Source organism: Macrobrachium nipponense, chromosome 3 (genome assembly GCF_015104395.2).
Source record: "Macrobrachium nipponense isolate FS-2020 chromosome 3, ASM1510439v2, whole genome shotgun sequence".
In the NCBI taxonomy this organism is placed as follows: Eukaryota; Metazoa; Arthropoda; class Malacostraca; order Decapoda; family Palaemonidae; genus Macrobrachium; species Macrobrachium nipponense.
This window is the reverse complement of record NC_087202.1, coordinates 127,762,980-127,785,632: the sequence shown is the minus strand read 5'-3', so window position 1 is coordinate 127,785,632 and position 22,653 is coordinate 127,762,980.

The window sequence follows — 22,653 nt, the reverse complement described above, 5'->3', positions numbered from 1 at the left end:
TTGGGTCTTGCAATTTAGTCATTATTTTTACACGAGAACCATGACTTGTTTTGATTTCAATCCTACTATTGTAAATTGAGGTTTTTGATGACTTATCTAATGGTGCAGGGACTTAATATATTGACTACACCATAAGAATGTAGTTATACTGAGTGCACTATTTTATATAAGTGGTGAAAAAATACCTTTCATCATTATTGTTTGTGTTTTTTCACAAATCCTGGAAATCTCTTTTTATCTTTTGATATACAAAGAAAATTATCCTTCCAATTCTCTGAAATCCTCTGATATGACCTGTTTAACCAAGTGCCCCTTTCCATCTTGGTTGCGACCACATATCTTCATCTAACCTCCATGTACATTGCTCACTTCACTGGACAGAACATTCAATGGGACTCACCGAAAATGAGAGAAGCATTTTGTTTTTACTCTTGGAAATATAAATCTAGACATCTTACTGGTTATATATATATATATATATAAATATATATATATATATATATATATATATATATATATATATATTTCTTTTTTTGTGTGTGCGTGCCTTTTTGACCCCTCTTTTTTCGCCCGCTACATCGTGGCCGGATTGCAGTCAAATGTCCAACTATGGCCATTTTCCATTTCTAGTAAGAGATTGCTCGCTAATAGACAAAATTCTTCACAGTTTGAAGGAAAAGTCTACTTGAGACCCCCAAACACCCGAACCTTACTATTCGGGGTATTGGAGAAAAGAGAGGCCCCAGGAATTTTAAAAATTTACTATAGATATCATTGAGATTTCAATGTGATTACTTTGTTTATATTTATGTACACTGAGGTACAATGTACACACACACAAACGCACACACACACTCATTCACATAAATACTTTATTGTACTAAAGTAATATATAAATCTTACTGTCGTATGCAGTTGGAGTCTCTGATTTCCATAACTTATTAAGTCTGCATCCTGTTAGATTTATCAGTGAAAAGACTTCCACTTAATTCCATGGTAGAGAAATGAACTCAGGATTTCGATGTTCAAAAATACTACTTTATAGAATCGACCTGAATCTTTCCTCTTGTTGGTGTTATTTCACCTCTGTTGCCTCCTACTTTTCATCTTTTTATTTTCCTTCAGAGGAAAGATCATTTTCTACATGAAGTTAAATTTGTACGAGAATCCTTCCTGTTTGCATTTGAATTATGGAAGTATGGGTCTGAGAGAGAGAGAGAGAGAGAGAGAGAGAGAGAGAGAGAGAGAGAGAGAGAGGGGCTTGTTCAAAAGCTTCAGGTTGAAAAACCTAAGTCATGTCACACACAATCTAATCAACGTGAAGAATAAAACCGGATTCATGATACGAAAAACTCCGAGTCAATTTGCGTCAGGCTTTGGGATACTTTTTCCTCAACTATACTCTTTGTAAAAGATAAAGTTAATTAGTAAACCAGCATAAGACATGGATCTCTCTCTCTCTCTTATTCTTCTTCTTGTTCAGTCAGCTTCTCTCGCTACCCCTCTCTCATACTGTATGTCAAGAACAGATCTGAACCAATCCAGGGCACTACTTGAAGAAGTTGAACGACGTCAAGTAATGACAACAAAGATCAATTAGTTTGGAAGCGTCGTTCCTAAAATTAGCCTCGAAATTAGCGTCTTCTCCCTTTCTCTGGTAACAAAAAAAAAAAAAAAAAAAAAAAAAAAGAATGCAGAGGTGTTCTTATTGGTTGATTAGATGCTTAGACTTTTGCTATTGAAGCTAAAATGATTTTAAGGAGAGGCATCATGACGTCGTTTGACACACATGATCTGTTTAAAAAGTTCGTATCTTATGGCTTTCATAAAGGTGTTACCTCGTATTTCATAAAATACAATAAGAATATTCGTCAGGGTGTTAATATTTTAGCTTATAAACGATCTCTTACTGACTGATGTACCTAAATCAGTGCTATTGTAAAAATACTGAAAATGAAAGTTTGTTATAAGCTCGTGAATATAATAACTTGAACGATGGAACTTCTCTTAAATAAATTTGAATAGCGAGATATGTCAGTCAGATGTAATCTTTCTGAGAGAAGAGAGAGAGAGAGAGAGAGGTGGGGTGGGGGGTGGGTGGGTGGGTTAGACATGAAGTTAATAATAATGGGAACATTGCTGTTATTGAAGGTAATTATGTTTAACCATTTGTAACAGTAAATGTGCAATATTGGCAAGTCATCTAAGTGATTATTGCTTAGTCACTTCGAAAATAATAGAATGAGCTGAATATAAACTTTTCACCTGATACTTTTTTGGCGTTCCCTGTCTTCTGCACTCAGCATAAATTATTTCGCCTCAACCTGCAAGAATCTATGCTGCTAGGAAAAATCCTTCTTACCAAAGGAGGAGTTAAAAGAAAAGTATTCTTCAATTTTAGCTACGGAAGGGGAGTAGTTTTAAACAAAGATCTGTATGAATTTACAGAGGAGATACTGGCCATGTGTCCACTAAATGTATGGAAAGTACACAAAGTCTCAGGTACATCAATGATTGTCCTTACTTTCCAGGATCCTGATGTACCTTCCCACATTATTATTGAAAATGAAATTATTAAAGTTCGACCATTCAAGCAGAAGCCACTGCAATGTTTTTGTTTTTTTTTTTAATTTGGACACCCGTCAAAAGTTTGCAAAAACGAAAAAATGTGTGGTATTTGCTCCAAATCTTACCATGGAGAATGTGCACTTGAGGCCAGGTGTTTAAATTGCAACTCAAATCATAAATCCACTGACCGGAGCTGCGAGCTGTATAAGTCGGAAGAAGCTGCCCTTAAATCCAGTTTAGAACATATAAGCGTGGGATATGCCAAAAGGCTATTAAATAAATCAAGTAGCTATGCAAAGGCATTAAAATCAAACCCACCTAGAACTGCCAATAGTTCTAGAAAAACAAATATACCATCTAATGATAAAATGCTGCATGATGAGGTAATCATATTGCCTTCTGAGGCTTCGCCACTGTATTAACAGTGGGGCATTGCCCATCCCCGTACAACCTTCGTCCCCTATTACAATAAGTAGTACAAACCTCTCTCAGGCCATGTCCTTGCCTGATTTGATGGAGGTTCCACTTAAAACCAACTTACCTGATGCATCTGTTGTGGGGAAGGTGCAAAAACCTAGAAGCCCACCACCTATTAATCGAAAAAGAGAGAGACCTCCATCTCTCTCACCCCCTTCCATAAGAAACATTAAATCTATGACGTCAAATAAATTTGATGTTCTATCTGTTGATTTTTCTGATCAACTGGAAGATAATTTGAATAAATCAGAAATTCAAGTTGAGGTCCACCATCTGCCTCAACAACTAGATCAAAAGAACACAAAGAAAAAGACAAACTTAAAACCCAATATATCAAGACCATCTCTAAAGAAACCTACAGGAAATAATGTTAGATTAAAAGCTGCCAATGGGAAGACCTCATCCAAAATGTCTTCCAGAAGTGATCCATAGTTTTCTCCTCCATTTTGCAATGGAATTGTCAGGGTTTAAGGGCCAAATATGAAGAACTTAAGCTACTAATTCATGAGCATTCCCCCATAATTGTATGTCTACAGGAGAGCAAGCTTGCTGCTAAAGGCCTGTCCACACGAGCGGGCCTGATCTGCGTGCTCCGGGGTTCACGGGTAAATTCTGGCGGGCTTACCCATGAATGTTGTCCACACGGGTGAGGCGATGGAGAGGTGGGTGTGCCCGACGATGCCAGTAGTGTGTTCAGTTCAGTACGATAGACATGGTGCTTACCGCAAAGAAGAAGATAGCGTAGCATGATAATTGCTTTGTGTGTGGTGAAAAAGGAGAAAAAGAAGAGAATATGGTGCAAAGAATGGCTCAGTAAAAGAAATGTATATGGTTAACATACGTCTGCCAGGGTCGAAGTAAAAGCCATCGGGCACCACCGTGGTGATTTTGCTACAAGACCCATCGGGCAATTGACGGTTTGCCCGTCAAGTGTGCCCGTTAGAGGGGAAGTCTGCCGATCAGGCCCAATTGTGTGGACAGGCCTTTATACTCCTTGTCCTCGAGAGTATGTTAGCTATAGAACACCATATAATCAACAAGCAGGGAGCCATGGCGGAATTCTCATTTACGTTCGTCGAGATGTTCCCCAAATATCTTTGTCTATTCATACACCTCTGCAGGCAGTGGTTGTACAGATTGATATAGGGAGAAAATATACAATATGCTCTCTGTACCTTCCTCCAAATGATAATATTTTGTATGATAATTTAGAAGAGGTGATTCAACAACTTCCCCAACCTTTTCTCTTACTGGGAGATTTGAATGGTAGACATCCTTTATGGGGCGATGTTTTAGCAAACACAAAGGGCAATATTATATCATCAATTGTGGAAAATGAGGATGTCGGACTCCTTAATACAGGAGCGCGCCCACACTTTCATGTCGAGACAGGTACCTTGTTATGCATTGACCTATCAATCACAAGCTCTAATTGCCTTCTCGATTTCGATTGGAGGACATTAGATGATTGGCATACTAGTGATCATGCACCAATCATTATAAACACCAACAATGGTCCACCTTTACAGAGATTGCCACGATGGAATCTTGACAAGGCAGACTAGGGTAGATTTCGTGAGCTAAGCAAAATTGAAGGGAATGCAGAACAGTTTGAAAATATTGATGATGCCATAGACATGCTGAATGGAACCCTTCATACAGCAGGAGTCAATTCATTTCCCAAAATAACAGGGTTATTCAAATGACGACCAGTCCCCTGGTGGTCTTCAGAACTAACTGCCCTGCACAGAGCCACAAGAAGGTCTTTAACCCGATTGCGCAGACGCCGTACTGAGGAGAATTTAATTATATACAAGAAATGTAGTGCACAGTTCCGTCGTGCCATGAAAGAAGCTAGGCCCCAGTCTTGGGTGTCTTTTGTTTCCTCTATTAACAGTAGAACACCACCATCTTCTGTGTGGAGGAAAGTAAAAAAGATAGCAGGCAAATTCACCCCAAACCCACCACCAGTGTTGAAGGTGAATGATCAGTATGTGACTGGAGCAACTGAGGTTAGCAATGCCCTGGCGGATCATTTCTCAAATGTATCATGCAAGTGTGAAGCAGCTCCTGGTCACCAGTTTAGGAGCATTGAAGAAAAGAAAATTTTAAATTTTGCAACAGGAAGGGAAGTCATACAATTCTCCTTTTACTGAAAGAGAATTTGACTTCGCACTTGCTACGTGTAATGATACAGCCCCTGGTCCCGATGGAATTCCATATGCAATGATTAAACATGTACCTGTTAATACCAAGTTATTTATTTGAAGCATTATTAACAGAATATGGCATGATCATAGTTATCCAAGTGTTTGGGAACTAGCCATTATTTTAGCCTTTTTAAAACCTGGTAAGGATAAGTTTTTAGCTGCAATCTATCGACCAATTGCATTGACATCTTCTTTATGTAAGATCATGGAGAAGATGGTCAATGTAAGACTGATATGGTACCTGGAAAAGAAGGGTATTTTATCACCTATCCAGTGTGGATTTAGAAAAATGTATTCAACGACTGATGTGTTGATCCGACTGGAATCCTCTATTTGTGAAGCGTTTGCTTCCAAACAGCACCATGTAACAGTCTTTTTTGATCTTGAAAAGGCATATGATACTGCATGGAGATATGGTATACTTAAAACCATTCATGAATTGGGATTACGAGGAGAGTTACCATTGTTCATTCAATCATTTGTTTCACATAGATTTTTTCAAGAGAGAGTGGGGGAAACTCTATCAGAGAGAAGATGTCAGGAAGAAGGAGTTCCCCAGGGTAGTGTGCTAAGTGTAACACTATTTGCGCTAGCCAGTAATGGGATATCCTTTGTCATTCCCCAAGATATTCTCTCAACATTATTTGTAGATGATCTCTCCATATCATTTGCTGGATCTAGAATGTCGATGGTTGAGAGAAAACTACAACTCTCAATTGACAAAATTATTCAGTGGGCTGATATGAATGGATTTAAGTTTTCGACAAGAAAACTGTTGTTGTCCATTTCTGTCATATTCGGGGAGTACGTCCAGACCTGGATATATACATCAAAGGCCAACGGATCCCATGTGTAAGTGAAGCTAGATTTTTAGGTTTGATATTTGATTGCAGGTTGACATGGGATCCCCACTTAAAGGCGTTAAAAGTTAAGTGTCTTGAGGCCCTGAATCTTTTAAAAGTATTGTCACATACATCATGGGGGCCAGACAGCAAAACTATTTTAAAATTATATAAGGCCTTAATTTTTTCAAAAATTAGTTATGGGTGTGAAATATACTCCTCAGCCACCCCAAGCCGATTAAAGGTATTAGATTCTATACACCATGCTGGTATTAGATTGCCTACAGGAGCGTTTAGAACTTCGCCTATTCCAAGTCTCCTTGTTGACGCTGGAGAATTAACTTTAGACCTTTACCGAAAGTAATCCATTTTTCGGTATTGGTTTAGGTTGCAAAGACTTCCCAATTCTTTAGCCTGTCAGACTGCAAACTTTGTAAGGCATTGTAGATATTTTGAGTTACACCCAAAATCTCCTCAACCTTATGGTTTTCGGGTAAAACAATTAATAAACGGTCTTGATATAGCAAGAAATAGAGTTCTTCCATTTAGGATATCACCAACCCCTCCATGGAAATTACCAGAGATATCGTTTTGTAAATATTTTATTGGTATAAAAAAGAACATGACTGAATTAGAAGCCAGATCTCTCTTTCATGAACATGTCGAAGAACATAGGGAATCGACTTTTATATATACAGATGGCTCCAAATCTGATGCTGGCGTTGGATTTGGTGTATATAGTAATTCTTTTAATTGTAGAGGTGCACTTCCTCTAGTATCTTCCATATTTACTGCAGAACTATATGGCATATTAACCGCTATAGAGAAAATAGTATTAAAAGATGAGGGCAATTTTACCATTTTTAGTGATGCAAGAAGTGTCCTTCAAGCTTTAGAAGTTTTTAATTCTAGTAACCCTTTGGTTTTAAAGATTTTAGAGTAGCTTTTCATTATTGGTCTGAAAGGCATAACACGTAGGTGTGTGTGGAAATGAGGAGGCAGATTCACTGGCAAAGAATGCTGCAGCTGAGTTGCTACCCGGCGCTTGGCTATGTGCCAAAAGTTTTATAATCTAATCTAATCTAATCTGAGTTGCTACCAAGAAGGTATCCCATTCCATGTAATGATTTTTTACCTACGATTAAGAATTTTATTTAGAATGTAATGATTTTTTACCTACAATTAAGAATTTTATTTATAATAATTGGCAAAAGCATTGGGATAGCTTATCTGATAATAAGATGAGAGAAATAACAAATGTTATATCCCCTTGGAAATATAACGCGATGCCCCGAACGTGGGAGACTACTCTTTGTCGTCTCCGAATTGGTCACACTCGGATGACACATGAGTTTCTGCTAGCTGGCCAACACCAACCATATTGTGACGAATGTTTGATACCCTTGACAGTGAGGCATTTGTTGACTGAATGCCCCACTTATAGTACGGAAAGAAATAGATATCTGTTTGAGGCTCGAGGTGAGGATGGCAGGTTCATCCTTGCCAAGATTCTTGGACATGATGTGTCGTACAATGCAAGTGGCATTTTAGATTTATTTCAGAAGCAGGTCTTCTGAAAGTTATTTAACTTTTACAATGATATATTTGCTTTTATGGTTTTAATTGAATATACTTTTATTCTTTATTTATAATAAACGATATCGGCGTCAATGGCCTTCGATGTCAGGATGCCAGAAAACTTCCAATCATTCATTCATTATATGTATTCAGCCATTTTATTGTGGTTCTTGTTGTGCTTATTCTTATTTTTGCTGTTGCTGTTATGAATCTTGTAGTGCCTTCGAACACTTCATACGGTGACCTGACACTGCAGAATAAAATTAGACCTACTCATAAAGTACTAGCATAAAGAATCATCTGCCTATTATTGGGAGCTGAAATTTAGTAATTTGCATTCCGTAAAAGTAACCGAGATCTCATGAAGAGAGAGAGGGAGAGATTTACTGACAATTTATGTATCCTTTTGTCTACGTAATCTATTTAGAGCAATTCGATAGTTGTGTGGAAGACTGAGACAGCCCTATGATCAGTCTGTGTGCCACCAGCTACATCCCTAAAGGTTTACTTTTACTTTCTGTGATATAAGTGGCATTACAATTACTATGACCATCAGTGCATGTATACGTGTAACTGTATATGCACAAGCCAATATGTGTAGGTCTATGCAGTCATGCCTCAAAATAAAAGAATTTGATGTGTAAGCTTATACCCTGTCATGCCTCAAAAGGCCTATGCCCTGTCATTGCCTCAAAACAGAATTTAACGTGTAGGCCTCTGCCCTGACATTGCCTCAAAATATAGGAATTTTATGTGTAGGACTATGCCTGACATTACCTCAAAATACTATAGGAATTTTATATGCAGGCCTCATCTCACAATGATATTATTTGACTTGCAGGATGATCATAAATTCATAAGCCAAAACAAAATTGAAAAAAAATAATGCAAGGCTGCTAGTAATAATAATAATAATAATAATAATAATAAATAATAATAATAATAATAATAATAATAATAATAAGACAGACATAATGATCCAGATCTTTGTAAAGAAATTATACATCTTACTCCTACACAAAATATACAAACCATCAATCTAAACATAATGTATATGCTTCAGTGCAGCTGGAAATGGCTGTTCAACTTTTAAACAAGATGGTTACGTAGTGAACTACTGTCAGACTGTTCACAGACGTCGGCGGGGGGGGGGGGGGGGGGGTGATCTTTTTTGGACAAACAACATTATATACAGTACCAGCCTATAACTGTTACTATAAAGTACAGTATCCCCCTATAATTCTGACAGGCATATTTTTTTTTTTACTTAACGTAACTGCGCATCATTCTATGCATACCATAATGCACTGGGCATACATTTTATGTATTGATATTTTCCTGTGTTGAAAGATGATTTTGAAACGATGTTCAACGTAAAGTACGTATTTTAGGATAAAAACTGTATAAAGCATGTCTAAGATGTAACCAAGAATTGCAACTTTGTACTGACCGTCAGTGCTACAGAGCTACAGAATAATTGCCATTGCTGTTTTATCTTGGACCACTTTATGGAAAATCTGTCATTGCTACAGTCACGCCTAATGAGTTACTGGTCAGGAAAAGCTTCATGTAAAGTTTACTTTTAGTAATTTAAGCATTATACCTTAAATTCTACCTTTAATGTGCTCAAGTACCAAACTACTAGTTTCAGTAACTTTATTTTTTAACTTTATTTTTTTTCAAGTTTGAAGACTCTAATTCTTGGTCTTTTATCTTATTCTTGGCGAATTGGTAATCTTTTACATCCAGAATTTTCAAGAGAATACTAAACGTCCATTCTTGAGTACCATCAGAAAAAAAAAAAAAAAAAATAGTCCGTAATCGATGGCTTCTGTGCCTAAAAAAAACTACACTTTCTTGGTACATAAAACCTCTCCCATCTGACACACTTTGTAGCCAAAGATCTCAATCCAGCTGACTCTTTCTATACAAAAATCGTAGTCTAGAGAAAACAAGAAGACTACTAGTTTCATAGGCAGAAAGATGATGAAGCTCTATCAATCAAGTGATATAAATCACAAGCAATTTAGGTAAATCTCCACAACTCTGGCTCCCAAACTGACAAACTTGGTAGGCCTATTAACACCACTTTCTGGGCAAAATAAACTCTGACTGCCATGCTGACAAACTTAGTAGGCTTATAAACGCCACTTTCAGGCGGAATCAACTCTGGCTCGCAAATTAACAAACTTGGTAGGCCTATAAACACCAGTTTCTAGGCAGAATCAACTCTGGCTCCCAAACTCCCAAACTTAGTAGGCTTATAAACGCCACTTTCTGGGCAAAATCAACTCTGGGTCCTGAGTTGACAATCTTTGCAGGCCTATCAACTCCAATTGCAGGCCTATAAAACAAAAATCCTCCCAAACTAAGAAAAGTTTTAGGCCAATAAATGAGAACTTTAACAACAAAATAATATGCAGATCAACAGGTTTTTAAGGAAAACAAAATCACAAAGCTGATAATTTCCAGTCAAAACAAAAATCTCTCCTGAATCGCCAGACTTTCTTCACAAAAAATCTCACTCCAGGCGAAAAAAAACTACCAAACTAATAACTATTTCCAGGCAAAAAACTTTCAAGAACCAACTCGGTGAACAAAAATCACCTACAGTTCACATATTTCTGGGGAAAAAACTCCCCAATAGAAATTCGTAGGTTGATTGAGTCATTGATTATATCTATTAAATCTGGCGTCAAACATCTGGGTAATTGACACCGAAATAAAATAAATAGAAAAAAATTAAATTTTTAATAAATTTCATTTAAAAATATCTATAAATATATATATAAAAATTTTGTTCATATATATAAGTTCTTACATAGACAATCTATGTATAATTTGAATTTGGTTGAGGAGGCCCGCCTCCCCCATAAATTTATATAACTGCTCTATATTACAATCCTTTCCAAGAATTGTAGTTAGGATAAAATTATCTCTCTGTCTCGACCCCAAGACAGGAACCTATGTCTCACATTCCCGAATCTGGGACACTCAACCAACAAATGTTTCACAGTCGAGGGCACAGTACAGTTCTCGCAAAACGGAGGATTTTCACGAGACATCAAGAACCCATGTGTGAGTCTTGTATGTCCAATCCTCAATCTGCACAACATCGTTTCCATGTCTCCTTGGCATATACGGATATGACCAAGGAGTGATACTGCGCATTTTTTGATTAGTTAAAATATCCTCCCACTGGGACTGCCAACACTTTTTAATTCTCTGACCTACTAGAGGATACAAATCCCGATATGGTAGTAGGCACTTGTGGGTTCTGGGGAGCTGACCGCAGACTTTGCAAGTTGGTCAGCTTTCTCATTCCCAGCCACCCCAACATGGGAAGGAACCCAACAGAACTTTATTTCTTTCCCTCTACTTTTTAGTAAAAGCAGCCATTCCAATATATCTAAAATCAGAGGGTTTAAAGGGTTAAAAGATTCCAGCGACTGAAGAACACTTCTTGAGTCACAATATATAATAAAATTATTTTCATTCCGAATTGAAACTTTCTTTAAAGCCTTTAAAATTCCATATAATTCTGCTGTAAAAATCGATGCAACAGATGATAACCTGCCGCTTCTCTCTACATCAGGGAAGGCTACACCAAAGCCGGCGCCAGCATCTGACTTTGAGCCATCCGTGAAAACTGCAGTGGAGTTATCATGTTGCAAACAGTGTTCTAAAAATATTGACCGCATGGCCTCACTGGACTATTCTGTCTTGGTAAAATTGAAATATCTACAAAATTTAACCTCTGGAAAGTTCCAGGGGGGACTAACTTAATATTTTGCTGGTAAAATCTCGATTCTTGGCATATTTAATTAAAAAACTAATGGTCTCCTCCAAAGATACTATAAACATTTTAGGAAATACCTCTACCAAACAGATAACCTTGGCAGGCATAAAACTCTTTCAAAATGGCCCAATTTTTGGGGCAAAACTTCCCGAGTATAAAATTCAAAGGTATGATCAGACATTCTAAGCACGTAAGTGAAGTTAAGAACAACTCTCACACTAATTAGATTTCCTCATTTCCCAAACCAGAATGTATGCTTCTTCTTGGCACAGGCTTTCTAGTTAAGAACTCGAGGCAAAATAACAGATTTTATAGCCCAGACACACTCTCGAACACACTTTCTTGTCATAAAGAGTCACAAATGACCAAAGTTTCTAGCTATACAAACCCAAGCCAGCAGACTTTTTGTCTAAGATGATACAGACTAGCAAGACTTCTAAGATAAGAATACAATCGTCACTAACAGACTACCAATCAGAATCACAAAGGAACAGAAAATATAACAGAACTTTTAGGCAAAGACCCACAAACCCAGACATCTTGGAAGCCATAGAATTAAAGTTAACAGATTCTATGAGGGTAAAACCATAAAGTTTAACAGACTTCCTGAAGGAAAACCCCCTCAGACTAACAGCCTGGATTAAGGCAAAATACAACACACAGACATTTTAAACAGAAATATGCCACAACTGACAGACTTACTTAAGAGAGAGACTCACAAACTGCTGTGTACAACCTAAACCTTAAAGTATTACAAACCAAGAGACCACCGGGAGGCAAAAAATACGAAAAGCAGACTTTCTGAGAGTAGATTATCATGAAGAATCAGACTCTTTTGGACTAATTTTCAGAGACTAGCTTTCTTCAAGTGAAAGTATCACACAAATAAAAGCTTCCTACTGGCAAGCGGGTCACAACAAATTTCCAGAATGCATAGCATTAAAAGAAACTTGCCAAACCTTCACAGTGAAAATTGAAAGCATCAGACTAAGAGACTTTCCAAAAGCCAAAACTATCACAATCTAAGAGAGTAGACTTTCTAAAAACCAAAACTATCATAAACCAAAACACACTTTAAACAAAATGTACCAGGAGCAAAGACTCCCTGAATCCTACAATCGATCTTGAATCGGTATAATTTTTCCTGAATCCAGGACTTGTTTCGAACACCAGCAAAACATATCCTGTTTTTTAAACTTCCTCGTATCAGGTATTCGAACGATACCATTGATGGTGAATCCTCAGAGAGAGAGAGAGAGAGAGAGAGAGACTTCAATCATTAATGTTGCAAAAAGATGCATAAATTCAAGTAAAAAAGTTATGCATTTTCTAACATTATCTCCAACTCTCCTGCCTTTCATCTTGTTCGGGTTGCCCCAGGTTCCTCAGTGTGAGGTACCTCTAATGTCTACCAGAGAGTTGCTAGTGCATATTCTGGTATATTTTGCATCTTCCAATCTTGGATGATCTGGGATTCAGCTTAGATATCTGTCGAGCTTATTCTTGAACACATCTACGCTCACTCCTGATTTATCCCTCAGATGAGCTGGCAACGCATTGAATAGACGCTGCATTGTCGATGCTGGTGCATAGTGGATTAATGTCCTGTGTGCTTTCCTTATTTTTCCTGGTATAGTTTTGGGCACTATTAATCTACCTGTGCTTGCTCTTTCTGATATTTTTAGCTCCATGATGTTTTTCGGCAATTCCTTATATCTGTTTCCATGCCTGAATTATCATGTAGCGTTCTCTTCTCCTTTCTAGACTATATAATTTTAAAAACTGTAGTCTTTCCCAGTAGTCAAGATCCTTAATTTCTTCTATTCTAGCTGTAAAGGACCTTTGTACACTCTCTATTTGTGCAATATCCTTTTGATAGTGTGGGTACCATATCATATTACAATATTCAAGTGGACTACGAACATACATTTTATAAAGCATAACCATGTGTTCAGCTTTTCTTATTTTGAAGTGCCGTAACAACATTCCCATTTTTGCTTTACATTTTGCCAATAGAATTGCTATTTGATCATTGCATAACATGTTCCTATTCAACATCACACCAAGGTCTTTAACTGCTTCCTTATTTGTGATTGTCTCATTAATAGGTCCCCTATATGCATATAGCTTTCCTTCTCTATCTCAATAATTTATTGATTCAAATTTATCAAAGTTAAATACTATCCTATTTACCTCTGCCCAATCATATACTTTGTTAAGGTCTCTTTGTAGCGCGTTCCTATCTTCATCACAAGTAATTTCTCTACTTATTCTTGTGTCATCGGCGAAACTACTCACTACCGAGTCCTTAACATTACTGTCTATGTCTTCAATCATAATAACAAACAGTAATGCAGCTAACACCGTACCTTGTGGCACACCGGATATTACCTTAGCTTCATCTGATTTCTCATCTTTTGCAATAACTATCTGTTTTCTGTTTTGTAAAAATTCTTTTAACCATCTTCCTACTTTGTCCACTATATTATGTTTTCTAATTTTCTTCGCTAATATATTATGGTCTAACTTGTCAAAAGCTTTTGCAAAGTCTAGATAAACCACAGCTGTTTCCTTTCTGTTTTTCATATTTTTGTATATGTTCTCACTGTGGACTAACAGTTGGGTTTGTGTACTTTTTCCGGGTACAAAACCATGTTGTCCTATATTAAACAAATTATTTTTTATTAAATGTTTCATAATATTTTTCTTCATTACCCTTTCATACACTTTCATAATATGTGATGTTAGGCTATGCCCAGACGTCGAACAAAACTGTTACCATACCATAAAGGCCCGTTTACACGGGGATAGTTCACTGGCGCCAGTAACTAGCGCGCTGGAAGTAAACTTTCCAGGATAGTAAGCATTTGCACGAGGACAGTGTTTTGGGTAGAAGTTGCCGCCAGTAGCGAGCAAGATGTCTTCTGACATAGATGAAGCAATTGATGCTGCTTATGTCATTCTCGCTAGAGAAGTACAGTTGCTCATCAAAAAGAAAAGGAAGAAGCCCAAAATGTGGGCGAGAAAATGGATTCAGAGGAGGGATATATTAGGAGGCTCTAGTACTTTAGTTCGTGAATTTGGAAACGAAGATCCTTCAGAATATAGGAAGCATATGAGAATGAACCAACAGAGCCTACCATATCTAAGAAGGATACCACGATGAGGGATGTTTATTTCCAATTCAATCAGAGCATCTCTTATTTCTAGAAGAGCTACATCCCGCTTATTACGATTCATGTAATCGTTATGTCTAATGTTCCCCAAACATTCAAATTGCTCGTATTTATCCAAAAATTTCATTATATCCTCGGTATTTCACTTCTCTAACATGATGATCCTTCTGAAGGCAAGTGACAACTGGGAAGGTTTGCTTTTTTACCAGAAGCCACGTCTGGAGGCAACTATGTTGTTTTCTGTCCACCAGGTGCTCCTATACATCCCTTCAGTACAGAACCAGAATATCAAAACAAAGTCTGTCTGAAATCATTCCTGAAACTTGTCTGGCCATCTATGCTGTACTCAAGGATAAATACCTGAAGGTAAGCAGTGCTTCATAGTCTGTAAAACTATTCATTCTATACACATACGACTATTCAAATTTGTTAAGGAATATGGTCTCTACACATGGGATATAGAAAACTATTGTTATTGTTAACTAAACTTTATTTCAAATTACTTAGAAAATACTCCAAAAACAAACCATCATAGCATACTAAACTAACAATATGAATACATGAATAATTATGCAGTGACTGGATGATATAGAGAGCTTTCCTAATTTACTTAGGAAGAGGACCTCTGAAATTAGCTTTTGTGCACATATCTTATTGTCCTCATCCATTTTCCTCAAATCATTTGAGACAACTTACCCAAAAGCGCACTCATCATCTTCAATCTCAGATTGCGATAGCTGTTTCAGATGGTTCAGGGCTTCATGGAGGACCTCATGCCTCTCTTCCTTTAGCAAAGGTCTTTTCAATCCTCGAGGCGTTGTAGTAGATCGTGCATTACCACGAGATGTACTCGGTACAGCTGTACCAGTCATTTCAGTTTGAAACGATGAGTCACTATAATCAGGTTGCTGAGGTTGAAGCAAAGGATCGTTGAATATCTGTGAATAGATAAATGACAACAAATACTGCATTATTTCTCAATAACTTATTTCATGTCACCTAGAAAGCATTATAAGAAATAGAGTGCACTGTAAAACTGCCACGTATTATACATCTATGAAAAAAGTGTTTTAGTTGGCCTCCTAATAAGTGGCGTAAACATCATTCAGGGTGGGGCCAAGTGCCGTCATGGTGATAAAAGTGAATGGCAACAACGCTAGAAAGACGAATTTCAAATTTAAATAACTATATAGAGTGCAAAACCTTACTACAATTCACACAAAGATAGGAAACAAAGAAAACGATACAAGGCTTTATTATTACCAAACATAAATATTTTTTCTTATTTTCAATTGCATAGAAAGGATACTGTCCTGGAATTATACCCCTTATTTATGTGACATCATAGTATATATATATATATATATATATATATATATATATATATATATATATATATATATATATATATATATATGTAGGCTGATGCCTTTGTATAACAAGGCACCCTTGAACCTTGTTGCCTTGTACTCATTAGTACTGACCAACTATAAAGCCTTTACAGTAATGGTCAACTTAAGTAGTAGTGCCTAGTGTTATGTGATTTAAAGCTTTCGTTGGTTTAAAGTGTTTTGTGATATCAACTTGAACTATATCAAGTTTTAAATAAAGTGTGACGTGAGTAACAGTAGCTGTGTCTTTTCTATATCTCATCCCTGTGGCTTTGAAGAAAACGGCAGCTATATTAGTTCAAGAAAATCTCGTGATTGAAAATGCAGGAATCTAGCGAAGATGCTGTGTTTATAGTCAGTGAAGATTGTCTCGAAGTGATACAAGAGCAAATAACAACTTTGAAAAATGTCCAAACTGCTGCTCTGTCTGCCGTGACCAAAAGGAGAAATGAGATCTTTAGATAATGGATAATTGTGATAATCTTCATCTGGTGAAGTCTGAAATGATCATCTTGTACAAATTACATGATAAATATGATGAATGTTTTCAGCAATATGAGAATCATTTAACAGATTCCAGTGAACGAAACACAGTAAATAAGAGGCATTCAGAAAATACAGTATCTATTGATCATTTCATTACAGAAATTAATAATTGGGCCAAGGAAAGCGAATTGTCATTGACTGCAGACCTTGATAGAAAAAGTCTTTGTTCCTCATCTACTAGCAGTACCAAGTCCAGCAGAACTTGTGTAAGATCTGCTCGCCTCAAAGAGAAAGCTAGACTGGCAGAATTGATGGCTCAACATGCTATGAGAGAAAAAACAAAAGTGATGGAAGAGCAAGAACTCAGACTTAAGCAGGAGAGGGAAGAGCAAGAATTTAGACTTAGAAAAAAGAAATAGCAATTAGAATTAGAAACAAAAATTGCTGTCTCAAAAAAGAGAAAGAGTTTATGCTGAAGCTGACAATATCTCGGATATCGTGCCAAAAGATACTCCTTCCCAGTTGAATCCAAATGTAGACCCGTTCCAACCACAATCTTCGGATATAACAGCAAATACTCCTCAGTTGAAAGCGAACGTTCCCTGCAGTTCTACCCATTGTCGGTTCCCTGAGCCAAATCTTGATATGCAACTACAGTCCCAACAAGAGATGCTCCTGAAGACACAGCAACACATGACAGCAGCAATGTTGTTTCCAAGCATAGAAGTACCAAAATGTAAAGGTGATCCTATTGAGTTTGCCACTTTCATGATGGCATTTGAAGTTTTGCTAAGAAGACCTCTGAAGAAAAATAGATTTCCTTAAGGAGAGAAGGTTGTGTTTTGGATGCTTTGGTCTCAACCATACCTCTAAAGGATGTATGAAAAGGAAGCAATGTAAGACATGTTGTAAGAGGCATCCCACATCATTGCATATCGAAGGATTCAAGCTACATAAAGAGAATGATAGCTCGTCTAGCAAAGTAGCAAGTGAAATTATTGTCAGCACATGTACTACCAATCATGTCAGCGAAGTAAATACAATATTACTAGCTATTCTCCCAGTAAAAGTATATCAGAAAGGAAACAAAGTAGTTTTGGACACTTATGCCTTTTTTTATAATGGCAGCACTGCTTGTTTCATCACAGAGATTTTACGAGAGCAGATAGGTGCATCTGGAACAGAGACATGTTTGAAGCTTGGAAACCATGCATGGTGTAAATATTGTGAATACTTTGGCAGTTAATAATTTGTGTGTTACAGATATGGAAGGAAACAACACTATTGATCTGCCAAAAACCTTTACTCATCAAGATATCCCAGTGAGTCATCAACAGATACCAAAACCAGAATTGCTCAAAAAGGTAACCGGTCTGAGGAATATGGCTGATCTGATTCCTGATTATGGAGCAGATCTGGAGATTGGTTTGTTGATTGGCAGTAATTGCCTTAAAGCACTGCAATCATTAGAGGTGCTTCCAGCCAAGGGTCAAGATTCCTTTGCAGTTCTTTACCATCATGGATGGACTGTTAGTGGCCCTCTACATTTTAAATACTCTTCAGAGAAGAACAGTATTTCATGTCACCATGTCTTTCTTCAGGAAGTTGAAAGGGTAAAGGAGTGTATTCATCTTACAGCTGTGGTCCATATGTTTGAAAGAGACTTCAGTGAGAAAGATGTTGGTAGAGTTCCTGATGAGAAGGGTCTGTCACAAGAAGATCAACAGTTCCTCAAAGAAGTGGCAGAAAACATTCAGTTTACCAATGGACACTACCAGCTTCCCCTACCATTTAGAACCAATAAAATTAACTTGGTAAACAATAGAGAACAGGCAGTGAAACAACCACAATGGCAAAGAAGAAAATGAAACTAAACCCAAAGTACCATGAAGATTTTGTGCAATTTGTTAAGAAATTGGTGTCTGAAGGATATGCTTATAAGGTTCCGGAGGATCAGTCGTATAAACAGCCTGCATGGTATCTACCTCATCACGGTGTCTACCATCCAAAAAAGCCAAATAAGATTAGAGTAGTCTTTGACTGTAGTGCTAAATACCAGGGTAGCTCCCTTAATGACAAGTTGATGCAAGGTCCTGATATGACTAATTCCCTGGTTGGAGTGCTCATCAGATTTCGTCTAGAAAGGGTGGCCTTGATGGGTGACATAGAATCTATGTTTTACCAAGTTCAGGTACCAAAAGTTCAACATAAAAATACCTTAGATTCTTATGGTGGCCTGGTGGTGAACTTGAAAGCGAACTTACAGAGTATCGAATGGGTGTTCACATCCTTGGAGCAGTATCATCACCTAGCATCGCCAATTACGCTTTGAGGGCAGCAGCTGACCATGCAAGGGATAAGTATGGTCCAGATGTATAACGCACCATTAATACTAATTTTTATGTGGATGACTATTTAAAGTCTGTACCTTCAGAACAGCAGGCATTAAGACTTGTGAAAGACGTTACAGTAGCATTGAAGGAAAGAGGTTTTTGGCTGGTAAAGTTTGTGAGTAACATTATGGCTTACTGTCATGGGCTTTGTTGGCTCTACTTCAAAGATGTTTGATAGAAACACTACTCTGCACTTTGTGGTTTCTCGATCAAGCTTAAACACACCCATATGGGGTAAAAAACTGTATTCATGATGTTCCGTTAGATAATGCTTAAGGTTTGGTATCTTTTCAATTATTCCTAGACTTTCTTGTTCTTTAATGACTTCATCCATAAGTTTTCAATGCATCTCCTTTTTGCAAAGCTTCTTTAAGTTCGACCTTAAGACTGCTTCAGTTAGTTTATAGTTTCTACCAAGTAAGTGAGACACTTTGCTGTTCCATAGCAAAGGCATTGATATTCTTCCGTCCTCATTAACAATGGCATTGTTAAGTGCATATCTTACTAAAGAATGATTGAGTTCTACAGAAGTCTCATTCTCATCTTTATCATAATCAAGGATCCTTTGGCAGTCACCTTCTAACATTTGCTCTGTTGCCCTTTGTAGTGCTTGTTCATTTATACCACCTTACTCATTTAGAACTAAAAAATTTGCTCCCACAGCCATTTCCTCATGCTCAAAATCAACCTCATCATTAAATTTACCTAATCCAAGGCCAACAAAACCTTTTGTTGGCCTTGGATTAGGTAAATTTAATGATGAGCTTACATCCAATGGTGCAACAACAGACTGACAAGTGGTTGGAGATTCAATAGCATTTAAATCAGGAAGGCAATGTAAATTCTGTAACATTGTGTTAACATTACCAAGCAGCATCACTCCAAATGAAGTTTGAAAATACACTGAAGGATTACCTTGGCCAAACCTAATTGTTGATGCCATAGTGCAGTGAGCAGAATTAGTGCCTAGGATGAAATTTATACCATTTAACTCATCCCCATTATCTAGCAACTGTTTATCTGCAAGGGTGTAGCCCTTAGCAGTAAAATGCCTAGCTACCCTGGACAAATGTGGTAACTTCACATTTATATTGATATAAGGTACACACAGGGCTTAGACCTTATAAATTTCCTGACCAAACTTTAAATTCAGTTCCACAACCTTTGTATTATAGGATTTAGCAGAGTTAAAACCATTAACCGTAAGGCTCACATTTCTCCTCAAAACCTTTAAAGGAATCTTCTTGACTACTCTATCAGTAATAAAATTACACTGACAACCAGAGTCTTGCAAACCTCTTAATTGGGAATGGTCGTCCAACTGAAAAGTAAAAGTTGGTAGAGCAGATTTATTACCATAGCACTGAAGAGCATCCATGGAAAATACTACACCTGTGGACACCTTGTCAGATTTTTCGTTACCCAAACTTGAGCTTTTATTAAATCCTTTAACATTAACTTTATCTCCTTTTGGGGAATCTTTATTCTTAATGCAGAGAAATGTGAAATGCCAACCATGACAGCCTCTGCATTTCTTATGAAATCTAAATTTGCACAATCCTGTAGAATGAGAGGTACTGCCACACTTTAAGCAACCTTCTATCTCTTTCAGCTTATCCCCCTTTGCCTTATTACTATCATAAACTGGGCACTTGAAAATTTGGTGATCATCAGTTTCCCTATCATGAGCACATAAGAGCATTTCACCTTAGTAGGCTGCATATCAACATTAACATTAGAGGCTAGATTAACAGCATCTGAAGTTTTGGGAAACTTTTTAACTTTAGTATCAATTCTCTGTAATGCCATTGCATATCGTTCACATGCTTCAAAACTGTTATCATTAATTTCTGTAAGAGAGGGCCTCGACTTATTGGTAATATTTACTAGCTGAGATTGGCAGGTGCTGTTCATGCCATTCCAAAAGTAGTTCTTAAAATCTTCCACTTCTATTTTCAACAACTTAACAGATTCCATAAAATTTTTCATCTGACCAACGTAAGCAAATGGATCGGTCTTGTAAGGCAATTTCATATCTGTCAACTGTTTTATTAATGTAAACTTCTGAAACATAGGGGATGCTAAAGCAGACCTTAAAATCAATTTTGCATCTTCATATGTCTATTTGTCTGTTTCCAGTGAATTGAGTAGTATGGATGCACGACCTGACACTTGTTGCTTCAACAACAATAATTTATCTCTCTGGGTATACTTGAAGGCTTTGATAACCTCTAGAAATTCTGAGAGAAATTTCTCAATATTTTCACCTTCTTCACTTTTAAATGCTGGTAAAGGTGCTGTAGGGCTTTTCAAAAGGCTTCTTGCTTCTTCAATTAAGGAATGAGGAGGAACTGAATCTTTAATAGTTTCAAGAGTTACAATAAAGGAATATATTTTATCAGAATAGCTCTCGCAAGCTTCTAACTCATTATTCAGTTTTGTCTCATCTTCTTCTTGTGTCCATAAAATCTTCATTATTTTAGAATCATAAATCTTCAGGTCTGCAGCAAATCCATGAAATTTAGAGACAAGTGAACGTGGGTCAACATCAGACACTAATTTAAACTCCTCTATTCTATTAACATTCTTAGTCAAATGACTGCGGATGTACTTCCGAGAATTTATCAAAAGCGATAATCCTGACATCTTTATTGGTTGTTATTAATACAATACTTCAGACAATCACAGATCAATTTAAAGAGATGATCTAAACCAACAGAGTTTAAATGTGTGGCCTCTCTATATAGCCTTCTATTATCTAATCTACCCGGACCCTCTACTCTGAACAAATAATTCTTGAAAGCCAATTTGTTAATAATAAATTGAGGTAACGCCTCATTAACTTGAAATCTTCCACGCAAGGGGTATCAAACCGATTTCTCCTTTCATAAAATCGGAGTTTAGTTTGAGATGCCGGTAATCTAGATCTCAGAACCTTGTAAAATTCTCTACAATTATTCTTTACCACTGACAATTCAAAATGAGACTTAAAATCATTCCCTCATTCAGAAAATAAGAAAATGTGGCACCGGGGAAACCAAGAAACTGAACATCAAAGGATGCCGATTCAATTTCAATTACAGAGCTATTCACTTTCAGCTCTAAATCTCTAACATAAGAGTGTCCTAGGATTGACAGCCTCATGACAATACCAAGAAAAAATTAAACCCGCCAAGTTAAAGGACAGTTTCAATTATAAACAAAATGAAAATACCTATTAAAATTGAATATTCTCTGACTTTCGTTATTCTCTCCACCAACCCTACACTCAACGAGACCAACCAGCAACCAAATTTCTCACTCGGGCCCCACATTGGGCGCCATCTTGAAAAAAGTACGAAGGAAGGAATAAAACAAGACGAGAGATGGGGTGGGGTAGTAAAAATGCTTTGATGCTATTGGTAGAGGGGGTGTAGGGCTGAGGTAAACAAACAAGTACTTAACAAAATAAGATTGGCAGTGTTAAGGGTAATAAAAGAAAAATGGTTAGTTAAGGAGTTAACAGTAAATGTGTAATGGGTGCGAAATATGAATAAATACAAATACATATATATAACGGTCCTAGGGAAAGGTGGGATTTAAGTTCTGAATGGTAAATGTGTAATAGGTCCCATATATGAATTAATAAATACAAAATTAAAGATAGATTAACATATAACCAAACTAATTTAACTTAACCTAGGGCATGTTGACTGACCGGGGGGCCAAGCCCCCCGTAACCCCCTTGAAGATC